Below are 16,839 nucleotides of genomic sequence, written 5' to 3'. Positions count from 1 at the left end.
CTTCCCTGGTGGCCCAGCGACTGGGGCTCTGTACTGCCAGTCCAGAGGGCCTGGGTTCATTCCCTGGTCAGGGAACTGGATCCCACATGCTGCAACTAAAGACCCCACCTGCCACAGCTAAGAGCAAAGGTTCCATGTGGCGCAGCTAGGGCCTGACACAGCCAAATGAGTAAATATTTATTTTTAAAAAAAATTGTAAACTTAAAAAAAAAAAAAAAAGACTAGCTGGCAGGATCTGAGCACTAATTTGAGGCCAGGAAATGTCTAAGGCTTTGTGTATGTTATTTCATTTAGTCCCCACAATAACCAGACATGGTAGATATTACGACTATGCCCATTTTATGGATGGGGAAATTAAGAGTTTCCATATGGAGGGGACAGTCAGCTGTGTCCAATATTGCTGTAGAGAATGGGCAAGGTGAAGATGGAGACTCAACCATTGAATTTGGAGAGATGGGGACTGTGGGTGACATTGACAAGAACATCTTCAGTAACTGGTGGGGTGAGAGTCTGGGGGAGGAGATTAGAGAAAGCACTGGGGGGAAAGAGGGATGATGGGGTGTAAGGAAGTGCAGGCAGCAGGTACACGTCTCTATGAGAGTTTTGCTATGTAGCAGAGCAAAGAGTAGCATTTGGGGAACCTTCTACCCTGTTGGTAGGAATGTAAATTGATGCAGCCACTATGGGAAACAGTATGGAGGTTCCTCAAAACACTAAAAATAGGGTTGCCATATGATCCAGCAAGCCCACTCTCGGGATTATATATCCAGAGAAAACCATAATTCAAAAGGACACATGGATTCCTTTATTCATAGCAACACGATTTACAATAGACAAAGCATGGAAACAGCCTAAATGTCCATTAACAGATGAATGGATAAAGAAGAGGCGGTACGTGAGTACCATATACCATATGCTATATTCAGTGGCAGGACTGACGTTAAAGCTGATGTTAGACTGACGTTGGAAGCTCCAGTTCTTCGGCCACCTGATGCGAAAAGCTGACTCATTGGAAAAGACTCTGTGGTACAAACGTACATATATGTGCACATACACGTGCATGTAAGTCGCTTCAGTCGTGTCTGACCCTTCGCGACGACCCCATGGACTGTAGCGCACCAGGCTCCTCCATCCATGGGATTCTCCAGGCAAGAATACTGGAGTGGGTTGCCATGCCCTCCTCCAGGGGATCCCCCCTCCAGGGGATCTTCCTGACCCAGGAAGGTCAGGAAGTGTCTTACATCTCCTGCATTGGTAGGTGGGTTCTTTACCATGAGCTACCTGGAAATCCTACACACACACACACACACACACACACACACACACACACACACACACACATAATTTAATCAATTTGCTGTATAGCAGAAATTAACAGAACATTGTAAATCAATTACACTTCAATACAATAATTTTTTAAAAAACGGAGTGGGGTTTGGATGGCCAAGAAAGGGATTTTAAATATGGGACCTATGAGGGCATGTGTGCTGAAGGGAATTATCTAGTAGAGAGGGAAACTTTAGGACAGGGAGAGAGAAGGGAATTGAGGAGCAAAGTCCTTGCAATTCATCCATTTTCGTGGACAGGCAGCCGCGTAAGTGAAAACAGATGTAGATCAGTGGGTGGCAGCGGTGGCGGGCAGAGGCTTCTCTTTTCTCAGTTAGGTGCATGAGGTCACTACCCAAGTGCAAGAGGTTTGTTTGGATTAGAAGGTATGACACTGAACTTTTGGACTGTGGGGGTTCAAGAGAATTTAGGAAACACTGCGGGTAGTGCTAAGATCCCACTCAGATTTACGATTGTTAACGTGAAAGAGGCCACTCCACCTGGTTGCCTGTTTTAACCAGTTACATTCAGCTGCCTGGTTGCAGACACAGGGCAGGTGAAGAGCCTGATTTTGCCAGATTGGGATTTGCCAGGCCAATACCACCAAAGAGGTGAGGGGTCAGGGTGTTGAGGGTGTATGCAAAGTACCAGATAAAGTGGGGGGCTTGCAGTCTAAGCCAGGCAAGAAAGAAAGGGGGACGGGAAGTGTATTTGTGGCGGACAGAGTTCAGTTTGGAAAGATAAGAAAGTTCTGGAGATGGATGGTGATGATGTTTGCACAAAGACATGAATGTCCTTAATGCTACTGAACTGTACATTTTAAATGGTAAAAAATGATAAATTTTATGTTATGGATATGTTACCACAATAAAATTTTTTTTTAAATGTTGAATATCCCTGGAAGTCCAGCGGTTAGGACTTGGTGCTTTCACTGCCATGGCCAGGGTTCCACTCCTGGTTGAAAAACTAAGATTCTGCAAGCTGTGTGGTGCAGCAAAAAATAAGTACTATCTTGATCAGTCAGTTCAGTTCAGTGGCTCACTTGTGTCTGATTCTTTGTGACCACATGGACTACAGCATGCCAGGCTTCCCTGTCCATTACCAGTTCCCAGAGCTTCCTCAAACTCATGTCCATTGAGTGGGTGATGCCATCCAACCATCTCATCCTCTGTCATCCCCTTCTCCTCCCACCTTCAATTTTTCCCAGCATCAAGGTCTTTTGCAGTAAGTCAGTTCTTTGCATCAGGTGGCCAAAGTGCCGGAGCTTCAGCTTCAGCATCAGTCCTTTCAATGAATATTCAGGACTGACTCCTTTAGGACTGACTATCTTGATACCTAGCCCCATCCCAGATAAGTTAGAATCTCTGGGCTAGGGCCTCTAGACATGAGTATTTTAATAGACTGTGGAATTGTTGAGTTAGTTACGTTTTCGTACACTCATTAATTCTACAAACACATTGTATACACATCATGATTGACCCTGGGGGTGCGCTGATTAATTTAAATGGATAAGGTTCCTGCTCTCATGGAGCTTACAATCCAGGAGGGGAAAGGCAGACGACACAGTCAACAAAGAAATGTGTAACAATTTCAGAAGTGTGTTTCAACCATCCAAGTGAGCTTGAACTAGGATGATGTGTTGGAGACACGCAGAAGGGCTGTGGGTATGGACAGACCTAAGATCTTCAGTCAGGGAGAAGCCTCAAGTGGCAGCAACGGATCATGGAGACACGTGACTGCATCTCACTGACGGATTGTGAGAGCTGTGTGAGAGCCAGGAGTGAAGACCAACTCCCAGAGTTCACTCAAACTCAGGTCCATCGAGTGGGTGATGCCATCCAACCGTCTCATCCTCTGTCGTCCCCTTCTCCTCCCACCTTCAATCCTTCCCAGCATCAGGGTCTTTTCCAACGAGTCAGTTCTTCGTATCATGTGGCCAAAGTATTGGAGTTTCAGCTTCAGCATCAGTCCTTCCAATGAACACCCAGGACTGATTTCCCTTAGGGTGGTTGGATCTCCTTTCAGTCCAAGAGACTCTCGAGAGTCTTCCAACACCACAGTTCAAAAGCATCGGTTCTTTAGCACTCAACTTTCTTTATAGTCCAACTCTCACATCTACACATGACTACTGGAAAAACCATAGCTTTGACTAGATGGATCTTTGTTAGCAAAGTAATGTCTCTGCTTGTTAATATGCTGTCTAGGTTGGTGATAACTTTCCTTTCAAGGAGCAAGCGTCTTTTCATTTCATGGCTGCAGTCACCATCTACAGTGATTTTGGAGCCCCCCCCAAATAAAGTCTGTCACTCTTTCCACTGTTTCCCTATCTATTTGCCATGGAATGATGGGACCAGATACCATGACCTTAGTTTTCTGAATGTTGAGTTTTAAGCCAACTCAATGGCACCCCATTCCAGTACTCTCGCCTGGAAAATCCCATGGATGGAGGAGTCTGGTAGGCTGCAGTCCATGGGGTCGCGAAGAGTCGGACATTACTGAGCGACTTCACTTTCACTTTTCACTTTCATGCATTGGAGAAGGAAATGGCAACCCACTCCAGTGTTCTTGCCTAGAGAATCCCAGGGACGGGGGAGCCTGGTGGGCTGCCGTCTATGCGGTCGCACAGAGTCGGACACGACTGAAGCAACTCAGCAGCAGCAGCACTCTCTCCTCTTTCACTTTCTGCCATAAGGGTGGTGTCATCTACATATCTGAGGTTATTGATATTTCTCCCAGCAATCTTGATTCCAGCTTGTGCTTCTTCCACCCCAGCGTTTCTCATGATGTACTCTGCATAGAAGTTAAATAAGCAGGGTGACAGTATACAGCCTTGACGGACTCCTTTTCCTATTTGGAACCAGTCTGTTGTTTCATGTCCAGTTCTAACTGTTGCTTCCTGACCTGCATACGGATTTCTCAGGAGGCCGGTCAGGTGGTCTGGGTAGTCCCATCTCTTTAACAGCGACTTTCACTCACCACTATATGGTGAGAGAGGTGCTTCCAGCACAGTCTTTCTCCAATAGGTGCGATCACCTGTTGGCAACAATTTCCTCCTTGAGGAAAAAAAAATAGGGAAAATAGGGGCTTCCCCGGTGGTCCAGTGGCTGGGACTCTGCTCTTCCACTGCAGGGACTGCCGATTCAATCCCTGGTTGGGGGACTAAGATCCTCCACACCACACGACATGGCAAAAAAAAAAAAAAAATATATATATATATATATATAGATAGATAGATTTTTAAAATGAGGAAAATAATACCTCACCAAACAGTTGTCGTGAAAACGAAACAAAATAAGATAATGCGTCATCAAAGTGATGCAAAATGTTTCTGAGTCATAAACTTTTAGACACACATCTAGTTATCCCTGTGGGCATTTTAGCAATCTCATATGGATACACTCCCTGTCGTTATAAAAAACATATCGGGCCTTATCTCTTAGCTATTTTTTCCTGAGTGGACACACCTATACTCCCAACCCTCAGATGATCTCAACACATGTTGTAGATGGTCACCATTATTTTTCCTATAAAGTCTTAAGGTCCCTCCAGAGAGAAAATGTTCACAGCCACTCTGTGACCAGGCAGATTGCACCCCTGGCGGGTGGACAAGTGTCTCATTCCAACACAAGGCGATTGCTGCCACAGCCGGGAGCTTGGGCACATTTAAACATATTCAGAGTTTTCATGTTGTACTTAAAAGAGTTGTTGTTTAGTCGCTCAGTCATGTCCAGCTCTTCTAAGACGCCATGGACTGTAGCCCGCCAATGTCCTGTGTCCATGAGATTTTCCAGGCAAGAATCCTGGAGTGGGTTGCCATTTCCTACTCCAGGGGATCTTCCCCACCCAGGGATCGAACCTGAGTCTCCTGCATTGCAGGCGGATTCCTTACCACTGAGCCACCAGGGAAGCCCTATGTGAAAGCATTCATCATGGTTTTGATTAGCAAGTGGAATGAGTTGCTCATGTTGTCAGCCCTACTTGTCATCATCAACCACAGGGCAGTTAGTGAGGGAAAGAACCGAGAGGCTTCTGTTGCCACAAAGGCAACATTTCGAGGGTGATTCTTCCATAGGCTGGAAAATTGGGCGACTCCCCGTGGTCACCACTAGAGGTCACTCTAGGGAAGCGCTACCTTGAGGTTGCAGAACTCACCGCAAAGGAATGCTGGCGCTTGGCTCCAAAAATGGATTCGACCTCGCTTCTGTTGGGACTCGCTGCTCCCGAGTGCCAGGAAATGCCGTTTGCCAGGTCCCAACGATGAAACGTGGAGGAAATATCCAGTTGCACCCTTTGCAATGGAAACCCCAATTCCCTGGAACTCGAACAGAAATCAAGAAGGAACAAGACTACCCACCCCCTCGCTCTCCCTAACCCCTAAATCTTTAACCACACGTTTCAATTCTTTGTGGTTACCGGAGAACGCAAGTCATATTTCCCGGTTTACTGAATAAACCACAACGCTGCATTTCCCCTGCCTTCTCCTGTGAAACATGTTTCGTCTCTGCTAGCCTAATCTTTTGGTTTTATGACCAAAGTGCAGAGTGTTATGGAATTTATTCTCGCTTTCTCAAACTTTTTCAGATTCCGATAGCTCAGCAGCCAGGTTTCTGGTGTCCTCCCATCTGGCAAGGATCCTCAGTGTCTGAACATTTTGTCTTTGGAGCCTCGATGAAATAATGTGTGGAGTGTGTTTAAAGCAGAGCCTAGTCCTCAGTAAGCTCTTAAGAAAAGTGAGCTTGTGATAATTATTACTGTTATTACGGGACTTGGACTATGACATTAAGATAATTGTCAAGACTAAGGGAAACAAGACTGGTTGCAGGAACTCAATGGCATCTCAAGGCCCCTCCCAAGGTGGCCCGACAACTTACACCAGATTGTCTCTGGGAACAATCCTCCTTGGGCAGTTTGGTTATAGATGCCATTTATTGCCTGTGTTTTATATGACCATATAGCTGAGGGTTTAATTGGCAGCTAGGAGAATGTCAACTGCATTACTCCTTTAACCCTTGTTGTTGTTGTCCAGTTGCTAAGTTGCGTCCGTCTCCTTGCAATCCCATGGAGTGTAGCATTCCAGGCTCCTCTGTCCTCCACTCTCTTCTGGAGTTTACTCAAATTCATGTCCATTGAGTCAGTGGTGCTAACCATCTCGTCCTCTGTCATCCCCTTCTCCTTTTGCCTTCAATCTTTTCCAACTTCAGAGTCTTTTCCAGTGAGTTGACTCTTTGCATTAGGTGGCCAAAGTATTGAAGCTTCAGCTTTAGCAACAGTCCTTCCAATGAATATTCAGGGTTGATTTCCTTTAGGATTGACTGGTTTGATCTCCTTGCAGTCCAAGGGATTCTCAAGAGTCTTCTCCAGCACTGCAATTCAAAAACATCAATCCTAAAATACAAAAACAAAAACATCAGTCCTTCAGTGTTCAGCCTTCTTTATGGTCCAACTCTCACATCTGTACAGGACTACTGGAAAAACTATAGCTTTGATTATACAGACCTTTGTTGGCAAAGTGATAAACCCTTTTTGTTAATAGCAATACAGTTAGAAAGAGAACGAACTTGTTCTGAGTTCCAACTATGTTTCAGGGCTCTGTGTTAGGCACTTGGCCCAATTTATCTCATCTAACTAAACTTCAGGGTCCTCAGTCATAATAATGGAAGGATATTGTGAGAAATAGTAGGTAATGTATCTTTACTTGCTTGCTTTCCTTATTTTTAATAGATTTTTTGATGTGGACCATTGTACAAGTCTTTATTGAATGTGCTACAACATACTTTCTGTTTTACGTTTTGTTTTTTTTTGGCTGTAAGGCGTGTGGGATCTCTCAGCACTGCCCTCCCCCCGCCCCGCCCCCCTCTACCAGGATTGAACCCAGTCCCTTGTATTGAAAGACAGAGCGTTAACCTCTGGACCACCAGGGAATGCTCAAGTCTACTTGTTTTCTCCCTAAAGCTTGTTTTATTTGAAAACAGGATAGGATGGCTTATACTTCAATTATAATGCTTTTTACTTTTCAAACTCTTCCTCTTCCTCCTCCTTTGTCTACGTCTTTTTTGTCTACCTGAGCTTTTCATGAGACTTTACCCAGTCACAAAACTCCGGGAAGTTTACTCAGGCTATCTCTGTTTTTCTGCTTCTGAGTTCCAAAATAATAAAGCAGCTTGTTTCACGGTCTTGCCAGAAACCTTTTTAGGTCTAGGAATCAAACTTTGTCCTTCATTCTTTGACTCCGCTCAAGAAATCAAATCTCCACCCTCTCCCAAATTAACGTGAGCATTTGAGCTTTAGGAAAATTAAATCTCTGCAAGCATCATCATGAGTTCAGAGCAATATAAATACCAGGGCTGCCTACAGACCAGAAGGGAGTGTCATCTTCGCTCGCTCTGAGATTTAGGAATGTCAGATGGGCAAAATCTTCTGCTTTATATAGCTGAGCTTATAGACATGCCAGCTTGAGATGAACAAGGCAAGCAGCTCCAAAGGTTTGAAGGATGCATGGGAAGAGAAGAGTGGAGTAAAAGATGCTGTCAGAGGTCTTTCTTGATATTCTGAACCGAGAAAGTTCTGGCCTGGATTGGAGGCCAAGAAAAGAGAGCCCACAGTCACAGGAGTAAATGAGGGGTTAGAAATTGAATGTAAATGGAAGATGAAAGAACTTGGATGGGCTTTCATTTAATATTTTTTAAAAATATTTATTTATTTGGCTGCGCTGGGTCTTAATTGTGGCACTTGGGATCTTCATTGCATTATGCAGGATCTTTAGTTGCAGCAGCTGCTGCTGCTGCTAAGTAGCTTCAGTTGTGTCCAACTCTGTGCACCCCCATAGACAGCAGCCCACCAGGCTCCCCCTCCAGAAGCCTGGCAAGAACACTGGAGTGGGTTGCCATTTCCTTCTCCAATGCATGAAAGTGAAAAGTGAAAGTGAAGTCACTCAGTCTTGTCCAACTCTTCACAACCCCATGGACTGCAGCCTACCAGGCTCCTCTGTCCATGGGATTTTCCAGGCAAGAGTACTGGAGTGGGTTGCCATTGCCTTCTCCTTAGTTGCAGCAAGTGGGATCTATTTCCCTGATCAGGGATAGAACCTGGACCCCCTGCACTGGGAATGTGGAGTCTCAGCCACTGGACCACCAGGGAAGTCCCTCAGTTAGTATTAAAGGGACAAAGGCTAATGAATGTTTCAAGTACACGGAAGATGATCACCACTATTTTCCTTAATGACTGAATGCTGGATAAATTCCAGCTTGGTGAATTCAGATTAGATCCAAGTGAAAACTTTCTGACATAAAAAGTACTGGAATGTGTTACCGAGGTCGCAAAATCTTTCAGTTTGGTGATTCAGTACCCTTTTGATTGACAGAAGATTGGCGGTAAGTGGGTGACCTCTCTTGGCTCCATATTTATGCACGGTTACCGTGTTAACAGTAGGGTAACAAATAGCCCTGTTTATCTACTAAACAGGTGCGTCTTGGGACTTGAGCAGGTTTAAATTTCCCCAGTGGATCCTGGATAAATATATGTGTATTTTACAGAATAGAAACTGGACTCCAGGAGGCCAGCGGGGAGAATGCAGGAAGGGACCCTTGGCTTCTGATCATTGTCTCCTCTAACCTGTCCTCCGGCCTCTCCAGCAGCTGAAGGCAAAACTATGTGACCCAGAGTATCCCTGTCCGAGAGGAGAGCAGAGGCCCTAAACCCTCAGGGAATGTTGGCAATGCGGGCTTGGCGCACGCGGAATGTGGGGAATGAGTCCACAGTCCAGAGTTCAGATCTTACAGTTTGGCTTTGCCCTGCCCTGACAGCGTCTGCCTCACATGAGGGGCTCTGCTTGGGGAGCTGTGAATCCTGCTTCTGAATCATATTGCTTTTCTGAGCCCGTGGGTCTTATTATAGCTAAGAAGACTTCAACCAGTCTGGCTCAGGCTGCAAAGAATTAAATATGCTTTCAAAATACTCCCTCCACTTGGGGTCCAACAAGAACACACAGGCAGCTGTCTTTACTACATCAATGTCTTCTGCCCTTTAAAACTCATTTCCCTCTGAAGCTGATTTAAAAAAAAAAAAAGGAAATATAGTCAATTTATGATGTTCTGTTCGTTTCAGGTGTAGAACAAAATAATTCATTTATATATATATATTTTGGATTCTTTTCCCTTATAGGTTATTACAAGATATTGAGTACAGTTCCTTGTGCTATACAGCAGGTCCTTGTTAGTTACCTTTTTGTTTTTGGCATGTGAGATCTTAGTTCCTTGACCAGGGATCGAACCTATTTCTCATTGGAAGTGTGGAGTCTTAAGCACTGGTCTGCCAGGGAAGTCGTATTTTATTTTTAGTAGTAGGTATCTGTTAATTCCAAACTCCTAATTTATCTCTTTCCCCTTTGGCAACCATAACTTTGATTTCTAAGTCTGTGAGTCTATTTCAAACAAATTTTTTCAATATTGAAAATTTCTGGGAAGATTCTCAGGAAACTAGCATATTAGTTGCCTCACAGAGGGGAACCGTGAGATGAGGGATGGGAGGAAGACCTATTTTTTATCCTTCTTTGTTTCTTTTGAATTATTCATGTGCATGAATAGGTATATCCCAAAATAAATATGATAATTTTTTTAACATAAGGTTTATAAAACTGTGTGGAATTTCACTTAACTCCTTTTTTATTTTCTTTTTTAAAAAATTATTTATTTTTAATTGAAGGATAACTGTTTTACAGTATTATGCTGGTTTCTGCCATAATGCATGGATCAGCCATAGGTATACGTACATACATCCCCTCCCTCTCACATCTCATCCCTTCCCACTCCTCTAGATTGTTCCAGAGCCCCAGGTTGAGTTTCCTGAGTCATACAGAAATTCAAAACTATGGAACACTTCACAAATTTGCGTGTCATCCTTGCACAGGGGCTGTGCTAATATTCTCTGCATCGTTCCAATTTTAGTATGTGTGCTGCCAAAGCACACCGCTTAACTCCTTTTCCTCCAAATCAGATTTTTCCTTCCGTCTTACTCAGCTCCCCATTTCACAAGGACTGCATCTGCCTTTGACTAAGCACTCACTGTGGCCTAGGCATTGGGCTCAGCATCTTCTGTTCATTATCTCACTTTCTCATTTAACAAGCCAGGAAATCCCCTGGTGGCTCAGTGGTTGGGATTCCTTTCTCTCACTGCCAAGGGCCCAGGTTCAATCCCTGGTGGGGGAACTAAAATCCCACAAGCTGCGTGGCATGACCAACCAACCAAACAAAACCACAAGTCAGTGAGAAGTTTCTCTAGTTACCCAAATTCTACAGGTGAAGAAACGGAGGCTTCGAGAGAGAGGTCTCATAGCTGGTAAGTATCAGGTCTGCTATTTAAACATGGGTTTGATTGGCTCCAGTAAGAATCTGCCTGGAATGTGGGAGACACAGGGTTCAATCCCTGGGTCAGGAAGATCCCCTGGGGAAGGGAATGGCAACCCACTCCAGGATTCTTGCCTGGAGAATTCCATGGACAGAGGAGCCTGGCGGGCTACAGTTTACAGGGTCCCAAAGAGTCGGACACAACTGAGTGGCTAACATTTTGTTCTTCTTAAAATCTTTCTGCATTTATTTATGGCTGTGCTGGGTCTTTACTGCTGGCACAGGCTTTCTTTGGTTGCAGCAAGGGGGCTCCTCGTGGCGGTGGCTCCTGTGGCGGAGCACGGGCTCTCGTGCCTGGGCTTCAGTAGTTCCGGCTCGCGTGCTTAGCTGCCCCTTGGCATATGGAATCTTCCGCGATCAGGGATCGAACTCACATCCGCTGCACGGGCAGGGGGATTCTTAGCCACTGGACCACCAGGGAAGCCCTGGGCCCCACTTGTCACCCTCACAGCCTGCTGCCTCTGTAGCTGAAAGAACACTGATGTGTCAGCTGCCAAACTTATTAGGAACTTTTTCACAAACTCCTTTGTCAAACAAGCCCTTAAAAGCTACAAAAGAGATGAAACAGATTTAATACACATTCTTCGGCCAAAGGAAAGCTGGGTTCTCAGTACATGTGTCTTTTCGTGTTGGGGGCACTGATTATTACGCAGAATGACTGACTCATGGGCTTATCAAAGTCTGAAGCCTCTGATCCCCCGCAAGCAAATCCTGAGCCAGGACCCTCTCAGTGGGACACATCTCAGGCAGCATTCAGATGGAAAAGGGGACACTTCTGGTTTGAGTTTGAAGACGCCACCAGTACGTGCACCAGCCCTATATCTGGCTGAAGCTGGAAAGCTCTCGGGCTCAGAGCAAAGCTGTGAGAATCTTAAAGGCCCCGTGAAAGAACAAGTCCCCGCATAACTGCTAGTTTCTATGGACACAGAAGAAAAGAAGGGATTGCAATGAAAAATAGCTAAGCAGCCAGCAATTCGAGATGAGGCTGCAGAAGGCCAGGTGGACTAACAGCTGATTGTATATCACACACTCTCATGAAGCCCCTATAACCCAAAGATAGCAAAGAAGTTTTGTAAAGAGCCATCAATTGTTCCAAGTTTTTGTGTTGAAATCAAGGCAAGGATCTGGTCATCACCCGTAAATAAACTTGCCTTGCTTCATGTAGCTTATTCACACCGTTAGGGAGAGGATTTGTAAAATACTTTATATAGTTTTGCAGCATAAAAGCATCTTCACAGGGAATTCCCTGATGGTCCAGTGGTTAAGACTGTGCTTGCACTGCAGATATTCAATCCTTTGGTCGGGAACTAAGATTCCGAAAGTCAGATACTGCAAGCCACGCATCTTCACGTGCTTTATCTCATCTAACCCAGGATCTTCATGTGCGTCATCTCATTTGATCAAGAGTGAGTGGGTCCTTGTCCACCTCCAGTCCAAGTAACTCTCTCCACCTCGACCTCCCCAAGCAACCACCTTCGGTGGGCTGCCTTTGAATAACAGACCCTGGGAAACAGCAGCAAGGAAGATTCTTGGTCTGAAGGTTCTGTCCAAGGTCGAGTGCTTTGGGATATATGTTGTTGTTTAGTCACTGAGTTGTGTCCAACTCTTTTGCAACTCCGTGGACTGTGGCCCACCAGGCTCCTTTGTCCATGGGATTTCCCAGGCAAGAATACTAGAGTGGGTTGCCATTTCCTTTTCCAGGGGATCTTCCCAACTCAGGGATCGAACCCTAGTCTCCTGAGGCTCCTGCATTGGCAGGCAGATTCTTTACCACTGAGCCACCAGAGAAGCCTTTGGGACATATATTTGATTTTAAATAATGAAGGTCACAATGATTCGGTATCAGCACCAACACAACATTTAAGGGAGATTCTCCCACCTTCCTTCTCAAAGTTTGTATTCGTGATGCTCTTGAAATTAACCATTTGCAAATGGGAGCAACCCCTGGAGTGAGCCATGTGGAAGCAAAGGGGATGAAGACAGCCTGAGCCCTGGGAAGCTCTCCTTTCTCAGTACTCACCCATGGCCCTGACAGATCCTAGCATGATGCTACCCTCCAGATTATGCAGGACTGATTGCCACCATCCCAGTATTGCAACCCTGGGAGTCTGACTTCCAAGTAATAATCAAGACTTCTAGACAAAATCGGAGCTAGAGATGTTCTGTGGCTAAAGGCGTCTTCCCATGAGACATGGAAGCTTCTCTTAGAGCAGTGTTTTTTTTGTTTTTTTGTTTTTTTTTTTTTAATTTATGTTTATTTTTGGCTGCACTGGGTCTTCATGGCTTCGCCCAGACTTTCTTTAGTTGCGACAAGTGGGGCTGCTCTCTAGCTGCGGTGAATGAACGGGCTTCTCGTCGCAGTGGCCTCTCTCGTTGCCAGGCACAGGCTCTAGAGTTCGGGCTCCATAGTTTGTGGCGCACGGGCTTAGTTGTCCTGCAGCATGTGGGATCTTCCCAGACCAGAGATCAAACTGGTGTCCCCAGCGTTGGCAGGCAGAGTCTTAATCACTGGACCACCCGGGAAGTCCTAGAGCAATGTTTTAAACTTTAATTTTTTTTTTTTTACAAAAAATTTCCCCCAGGAGGGAAAAAGTAAACTGAATTTCTCCTTCATGAAGGAAATTAAATACTAAGAAATAAGATTGTGTAGGGTAGAGTTGAGTTTTGGAAGACCACAAACTCTTACAAAATCTTGTTTTTTTCATCTTCCAAGAACTGATTTTTCCCCCCTTTAGAAGCAATACTTCTTTCAGTGAGAATTCATTTGGTAAGGGAAATTCAAATGTTTATCTTTCAGGAACATAATTTCTCCCCCTAGACGACCTCTTAAACATCATTCTTAACTTGGGAATTAAGAGTTTTATCAAGCAATTGATATTACAATGCCAAATAGAAAAATAGAAAACTGTGTGTTTTTTCTTATTGAGTTTTTTTCTCTTTCCTCCCCAAATCAGGTAAATTTGGTCTTTATCAGTTTTTCAGTTTCTAAATCTTCAACTACACATGAATAACCTGAGCCAGATTGTTCTTCTGCAACTATGGAATAGCCTGGATTCGCCTGGCTGTTTATCAAGGATAAAGAAAACAAAGACAGCTACATATTGTACCTTCAAGTTAAGCCAGGATTTTCCCTTCCAGTCTAGAAGCTGAAAGGGCACGTTTGAATCGACTGGGATCCGGAGGGTGCCGGGGTGCAGGCCGCAGGAATCTGCTCCCCAACCACATGTCCCCTCCCCTCATAAACTGGGCTTAAGCTCTCAGACTGTGGGCAGCGTGTATTGAATGACAAGCTTGGGACTTATTTTCAGTCCTCGACCCACAGCCCATTTATTACCTGAAGTGAGGTGAAGTTGCTCAGTCCTGTCTGATTCTTTGCGACCCCATGGACTGTAGCCTACCAGGCTCCTCTGTCCATGGGATTTTCCAGGCAGTAGTACTGGAGTGGATTGCCATTTCCTTCTCCAGTGGATCTTCCCGACCCAGGGATCGAACCCACATCTCCCGCATTGTAGACAGACGCTTTACCGTCGGAGCCACCAGGGAAGTCCATTTATTACATGATCCTAAGCAAAACCACTTGGCCTGGTTGTCCTACTTTTCGGCCTTCTAGGCTACGGATATGATAAGATGTTAATCAGCTCTGTAGCCCATTTCACAGGGATGTCCTAGGTCATCAGTGAAAAAACGCTCTGTTGTTGTTGTTCTGTCGCTAAGTCATGTCCGACCCTTTGTGACCCCCTGGACTGCAGCACATCAAGCTGCCTTGTCCTTCACTATCTCCCAGGAGTTTGCTCAAATTCATGTCCGTTGAGTCAGTGATGCTATCTAACCATCGTATCCTCTGACGCTCTCTTCTTTTGTCTTCAATCTTTCCAAGCATCAGGATCTTTTCCAATGAATCAGCTCTTTGCATCAGGTGACCAAAGTATTAGAGCTTCAGCTTCAGCATCAGTCCTACCAATGAATATTCAGGGTTGATTTCCTTTAGGGATGGACTGCTTTGATCTCCTTGCTCTCCAAGGGACTCTCAAGAGTCTTCACCAGCACCACAATTCAAAAACTTCAATTCTTTAGCACTCAGCCTTCTTTATGGTCCAACTCTCACCCAAAGGAAAGGTGGCAAGTGAATTCAGGGGTTTATTATGAGAACAGCAAACAGACCTGAGCTTCAGTCCAATAAAGACATTCAGGCAATACTAAAGTTCGTTTGGTTCTGAACAGCGCAGTCACCACACCCATGATACAATCAAAACAAAACCAAGGCAACAACCTGTGACCTGCTCAGGCTTGGGGCTGTTTTCTCCTGAGCCCTGGAGTGCCTCCCCGGGGGCATCTGCTTTCTGAACTGACATTGATCATGCAGTCCTTACTGCGCCAGGGCCACCCTGAGGCTGGCCCCCTCAGGTGCGCAAGGTGGGCTGAGGGGTGCGACACCACTGACCTGACAAAGGATTGTCCAGAGTTCAGCAGAGAGAGACACCTGAAGGGGTGGTCCCAGGTGTTTCCCGCAGGCAAATCCAGCCTGCTCCTTCTTTTTTTCGCTTTTAGTATTTTATTTGGTGATTTGTTTTGGCTGTACTGGGTCTTAGTGATGGTGCGTGGTATGAGGCTTCTTAGTTGTGGCATGCAGACTCCCAGCTGTGGCATGTAGGATCTAGTTCTCTGACCAGGGATCGAACTGCACTGGGAGTGAGGAGTCTTAACTACAGGACCACCAGGAAAGTCCCTGTTCTGATCTTTCTCTAAGGCTGGTGGGTCTTGAGAGTCCCATAGCTAATTTGCTTCCATCTACACATCCTGACTCTGGAAGTGGGACAAGCTCCCTGGGGAGAAATGTCCATCACGGTGAGTGGATGAGCCTTGGTCCTAAGGGGCTGACAGGTGGTTCAAGCCTGAGCTGAAGGGCTGGGAAAGACCTCAGTGGCACTTGATCCCTAAATGACTAATTTTTTGGAAAAAAAGGATATTCTACTTTCGGATATTGACAGCACCTCCAGACACTAACCAGTCACCTCCTAAGTTTCTGCCCCTGATCCAAAAGGACCATAGATAAAAACAGGCAGGTGGATGGGTTCAAATCCATCTCTCCTCTTAGAAAACGAAGTAGCATAAACCTTGTTCGGGAAGGACCTTACAGAGGACTCTGAAACTGGTAATAGTTTTTCCTCTGGAGGCATTTTCTGTCATTTTCAGGCCAACCGCTCACTTCTTGGGTCACCTGGAAGTGATCAGATTCTAGGGTCAGGCAGGTGTCAATTGCGTTAAGACCCTCAAGACTGATATCATCCCCTGGTGGTCCAGTGACTAAGACTCTGTGTTCCCAATGCAGGGAGACTGGGTTTGATCCCTGGTCAGGGAACTAGATCCCACATGCTGCAACTAAGATCCAGGATGGCCAAATAAATATTTTTTAATATATATTTTAAAAGACTGATATAATTTAAGCCAAACTGACCATTTGGCTCAAGGTATTTATTCACTACAGGAGGCTGTATAGTGAAGCGTTTAAGAGCCTGGTTTCTGTACCACATGACCCAGCAATCTCACACATAGATGGCTATCTACCAAAGAAATACACATCCACACAAAAACACACATCCACACAAAAACACACATCCACACGTGTTCATAGCAACACTATTCATAATAGACAAAGAGTGGAAAGAGCTCAAATGGCCACCAGCTGATGAATGGGTAAACAAAATGTGGTCTATCCGCTATATGCTGGAAAATTACTCTATAATGAAAAGGAATGGAGTGCTGGTATATATCGCACCATGGATGAACCTCAGAAACATCGTGCTGAGTGGAATAAACCAGTCACAAAAGATCCCTGGGACTCCCCGGGTGGTTCAGTGGTTAAGAACCCACCTGCCAGGGGACAGGGGTTCAATCCTTGGTCTGGAAAGAGTCCACATGCTGTGGAGCAACTAAGCCCCTGTGCCTCAACTACTGAAGCCCGCAAGCCCTAAAGCCTGTGCTGTAGAGAGTAGGGGCTGCTAGAGAGTAGCCCCTGGTGGCCGCAACAGGAGAAAACCTGCGCACAGCAATGGAGACCTCATGGAACCTAAAATAGACTAAATACATTTTAAAAAGGTCCCAGGCTGTATAA

At 45.3% G+C, this 16,839-nt stretch overlaps 1 non-coding gene and 1 pseudogene across 1 annotated transcript; one reads left to right on the top strand and one right to left on the bottom strand.

Annotated features, from left to right (window-relative positions):
• The window catches only part of LOC105616430 (ferritin light chain-like), a 36,662-nt pseudogene that overhangs the window by 7,592 nt on the left and 12,231 nt on the right, over positions 1-16,839 (top strand).
• Positions 10,186-10,288, bottom strand: LOC114117029 (U6 spliceosomal RNA). The gene has a single exon (XR_003590825.2). It is a non-coding gene; the product is annotated as a U6 spliceosomal RNA (small nuclear RNA).

The sequence above is a fragment of the Ovis aries genome, chromosome 11 (genome assembly GCF_016772045.2).
Source record: "Ovis aries strain OAR_USU_Benz2616 breed Rambouillet chromosome 11, ARS-UI_Ramb_v3.0, whole genome shotgun sequence".
Lineage (NCBI taxonomy): Eukaryota > Metazoa > Chordata > Mammalia > Artiodactyla > Bovidae > Ovis > Ovis aries.
Note: the sequence above shows the minus strand (reverse complement) of the source record. Positions and strands in the feature narration are given on the sequence as shown.